Raw genomic sequence first — 4,735 nt, 5'->3', positions numbered from 1 at the left:
GAGCCAATCATCTTGGAGATGGGCGTGGTCTGGGGGTAAGCTGGGCCTACACACCCGGCTCCGACAGAGCTGCGGGGTCCTAGCGCTCTACGGTCATTCGGGCTTCTCGGACCCCTCACCACGAAGTTGGGGGTGACGCAAGGGTCGCCCCCACCCAGACTCCGGTTGCCAGGCCCGTGCCATCCAAGCCAGTCCCAGCTTTACCGGCCATGTGTGGGCTGGGGGGGATGGGCTGAGCTGGGATGTGTGTTGGGGGAAGGTCTTAGACGCAGCTTGTTCCCCTCTCCACAGGGTCCGGTGGCTTTGCGGCCGGAGACACCCAATTGGGCGCGGAGAGGACGCATTAGTTCTAATTAATTAGTTATTAAGGATAATAATGGGGATAAGCGTCATAATAACACCAGCTGGCATTTAATGAGCGCCAGTTGTGCCAACACCCCACGTGGATTTACTCATCCCAGCTGGGCGGGAGGAGGAGCAAGTTTCTCCTATTTCACAGGCAAGAAACACGCCCAAAGAGCAAGAGAGGTGCTCAAGGGCGCATAGTGTTCTCCTGACAGCGAGTCAGGTGCGTGCATTCCGGGAGGCAGTGCTCTGGACCCTCCCTACTCTGCTTCAACTGTCTTCCCAGACAATTGGTCACCACACAAGCGCTTTCAAGTTCCACCCCCAGCTCTGGCCTCCAGGCCTCCTCCAGCAGTGGTTTTAAACCTGCAAGGCCAGAATCCTGGGATCCGGACCAGCCCGCCTCCTAGCTGTTCCAGCTAGGACAAGCCCCTTAAGTTCGTGGGTTCTCAGTCTCCCCAGCTCTAGAATGGGTATAATGTATGTTAAAAGTCATATAAGCGCCCTGGTAGCTAAGTGGTTAGAGCATCAGCCCGAACACGGAAGGGTCATGAGTCCGATTCCTGGTCAAGGCCACATACCTGGTTTGCAGGCTCCTTCCTGGCCCGGGTTACCCCGCGAGGAGGAGGCAACCAATTGATTGTCTCTCTCACCTAGAGGTTTCTCTCTCCTCCTCCTCATCCTCTCTCCCTCTTTCCCGCCCTCCCTCCCACGCTCTCTAAAACTCAATGGAAAAAATATCCTGGGCGAGGATTAACAACAAAAAGTGATAGATGTGTTAGCTCTTAATATTCTCAGCCAGAAAGCCTTCTCAGCACCCTCTAGGCCAGCGGTTCTCAACCTGTGGGTCGCGACCCCTTTGGGGGTCCAACGACCCTTTCACAGGGGTCACCTAAGACCATCGGAAAACACATATATAATTACATATTGTTTTTGTGATTAATCACTATGCTTTAATTATGTTCCATTTGTAACAATGAAATTGGGGGTCACCACAACATGAGGAACTGTATTAAAGGGTCACGGCATTAGGAAGGTTGAGAACCACTGCCTAGGCCAGGGGTGGGCAACCCCTGGACGCATGCCAAACATGGCACGCCAGTAACTTTTGCTGGCACGCAAAACCCTCTCTTATAATCTTCCATTTACAATTTTTGTCTTAATATTGACTTTTTTATTTTTCAGATAAATTCAGTGTAGGTGCATCATTGATAAATAAATAATTTCACATAACAAGTCATCTTAAAGACTATAGACATGGATTGACCAGAGAGGGGAAGAGCAATTTCTATGCCTCTGCCTTTACTCTCCCTGCCTTCCTAGATCCGACCAGTGTTTTGGTTTCAGCCTCAGACTATCAAGTGGAGTCATAAAGTTTTCTGTTGGACTATCAGTGTGCATGTATACTTTAAAAAATAAATGTATTTTTCATCATCATAATACTGTGTTTTTGTCACTCGAATGAATTTTATTATTTCTTCAAGGTTCTTCACATACGTACACCTTAAGAGATATCAAGTAGGCGTAACATGTTCTCAAAAAATTAGGGTTGGCACGCAGAAGAATTTTGAGTCGGAGATTTTGCTGGTTTTGGCACGCACTCACAAAAAGGTTGCCCACCCCTGTCCTAGGCCCTAGTCGGTTACTATTCTGGGCTCCCACAGTGCCCTGGGCTGCTTCCATCACAGCCCTGAGCATCTGCCCTCCCCCTCCCCGCTGTATCTATCTGCCCCGAGGCAGGGACCTGACCAGTCTTAGTATTGCCTCCAGCAACACCTGGCGCATAGTAGGAGCTCAAGAAATATCTGAGACAACAGAACACTAGTTACCAGAGGGAAGGATGTTGGGGGGAGGATGAAGAAGGTAAAGGGGGTAAAATACATGGTGAGGAGATAAGATTATACCTCAGGTGGTGAGCACACAATGGAGCACACAGATGTCAGATTTTAAGGTTTTACACTTAATACTTATATAATGTTATTAAGCAATGTTACCCCCAATACATTTAATTGAAATACAAATTAAAAATAAATGCCTGTCACATAATTGAATGCTGGACATACAGGCAGAGAATCAGAAATTCAGACGGGGAGGAGATAAAGGGATAAGCAAAGATAAGAACCTCAATTCTTTCCTTCCTGAAAGTCAAACTCCCTTTAGATTTCACCAAGAGAAATGGAAGGCCCTCGAAAAGGTGGCTCAGTGTTCACTCTTCTATCAGCTTTCTGTGTGGGGCAGGAATCCGGGGATCATCCCAGCAGACTCTTGGGACAGACTCAGCACCAGCAAGAGGGGGGAGCCCCAACACATCTTTGGGTTCTGGCCCTGACTGTGGGGAAGGCAGGAGCAAGGCTGCCGCTGACCCTGGGGCTCCGCTGGAGAGCTGCCCTTCATTCGTGGGATCATTCATTCAGGGGATCTAGCCTCATGCTGAGCAATGCTGGATCCCTAAGGATTTGGAGCCCCTAGTCTGAGGGACCCCTCTAGTCTGAGGGACCAGGTCAGAGCTGGACCCTCCCAATTCCCCATGGTCAGGACTTCAGCGGGGGAAACCCAGAAGGGTGATTAATAGCAGATAAGGAGCCAGGACTTTATCTCCAGGTCACCGAAGACTTAAGGCAGAGTTTTGGGAGAGAATGGAAGAGTCAGAGAAAAAGTCCTATGGGACGCCTGGCCAGGTGGCTCAGTGGGTTGGAGTGTCCGCCCATACACCAAAAAGGTTGCAGGTTTGAACCCCGGTCAACAGGTGACCACCGATATCTTTGAGTTATTCATTCCCCGGCAGGGGAGGGTCCACCTGGATGGAAAAGGTGGCTCAGTGTTCACGCTTCTTTCAGATTACTCCCCAAACTCCACCTGAAGTCCTCGGTGACCCGGGGGTAAAGTCCTGACCCCTTATCTGCCAATCACCCTGTTAGGTTTCTCCAGCTGAAGCCCTCCCAGGGGCCCTGGCAGGGTCCATTTCTGTCCCAGTCCCTCAGACTAAGGGGCACACAGGAGGCAACCAATCAAAGCTTCTCTCTCTCTCTCTCTCTCTCTCTCTCTCTCTCTCTCCCCATTCCTCTTTCTCTAAAATCAGTAAATATCCTATATCCTTGGTGAGGATAAAAAATTTAAAAAAAGACCTATGGGAGAGGTGGGCTGTTTATTCCCAGGCAGGACTGACTCAGCTACCAGTTGGGCAACCAGTGGAGACATACATGCCCCAGGGGCTAAGACGGGGACCGGATTTGCCAGGAAGATCTAGACTCTGCCCAGAGGGAAGGCAGTCAGGAAGGACAGATGAATGCCCAGCCCTTGGAACCGGACAGACAGACAGACAGGCTTGGGGTCAAGAGAGATACAAACAGCCTTCAATATCTCAGAGCGTCCCCAGCTGCCCCCTGACGCCAGACCTGCGTCCCCCCTCCCCCGGCCAGAAATCCGATGTTCTGATGGCCCCAGTCCAGCCTCAGATCTGGGGAAGGGACAGGGTAGAGGGAGTGGGGGTGTTTCCTTTGATCTTCTCCCTTTGACTCAGACCCAGGATGACCCGAGTGGAGGTGGAGGCGGGTGGGGGCGAAAGGGAAGGGAGGGTTTTGATGGAGGATGGCTGGGGGGCAGGCACATGATCAGTTTTTGTGTGATAGGCGCTATCCAGTGCATTGTAACACCCCTGGCTTCCGCCCACTCGATGCCAGGAGCTTCCCTTCCTCCCAGTTGTGACAACCAAAATCATCCTTAGACATGGTCCAGTGCTCCTGAGGAACTGAATCGCCCTGGATTCACTAGAAAATTCTCTGCAAAAGGGTTTTGCATTCTCGGTGGACAAGAGTTGGACCTCAGGGATCGCAAACTGGCCAGGCCCGGTTCTGAGCACCAAGCTTGAATTAAACTCATTCAGTCCGTTCAACGACCTCAGGAAGGTAGTTATTGTCCCACTTCACGGAAGGGCAAACTGAGGCACAGGAAGTTTTGGTAAGTTGCTCAAGCCACACAGCTAGGGTTCAGGGCTACCTCCCTGAGTGTCTGAGGGTCCAGCAGCTACAGGGGTGCCCTCCCCTCAGATGCTTGAGACCCCTGTCCCTACACCCTCTTGTTCCACAGCTCTTACCCCTGTGCTTGCCTTTCATATTCTCAGCCTTTCAACCCCATTAAAATGATCCACGTACTAAATTCACTGTGTGGTAAAGCCCGGGGGCGAGGGGGGAGGGTGGCTGGGATGTCCTGGAAGCACCACCCACACCCTGACTCTTCCTGGGGATGGAGAAGAGTTGACTCACCCCAGGTTGGCAAATGAGCATTAAAAATTTAAATGGGCCCGGCCTGCGTGTCTCAGTGATTGAGCATCGACCTATGCACCAGGCAGTTGAGGTTCAATTTCCGGTCAGGGCACATACCCGGGTTGCGG

Source organism: Myotis davidii, unplaced genomic scaffold (genome assembly GCF_000327345.1).
Source record: "Myotis davidii unplaced genomic scaffold, ASM32734v1 scaffold551, whole genome shotgun sequence".
Classification (NCBI taxonomy): domain Eukaryota; kingdom Metazoa; phylum Chordata; class Mammalia; order Chiroptera; family Vespertilionidae; genus Myotis; species Myotis davidii.
Note: the sequence above shows the minus strand (reverse complement) of the source record.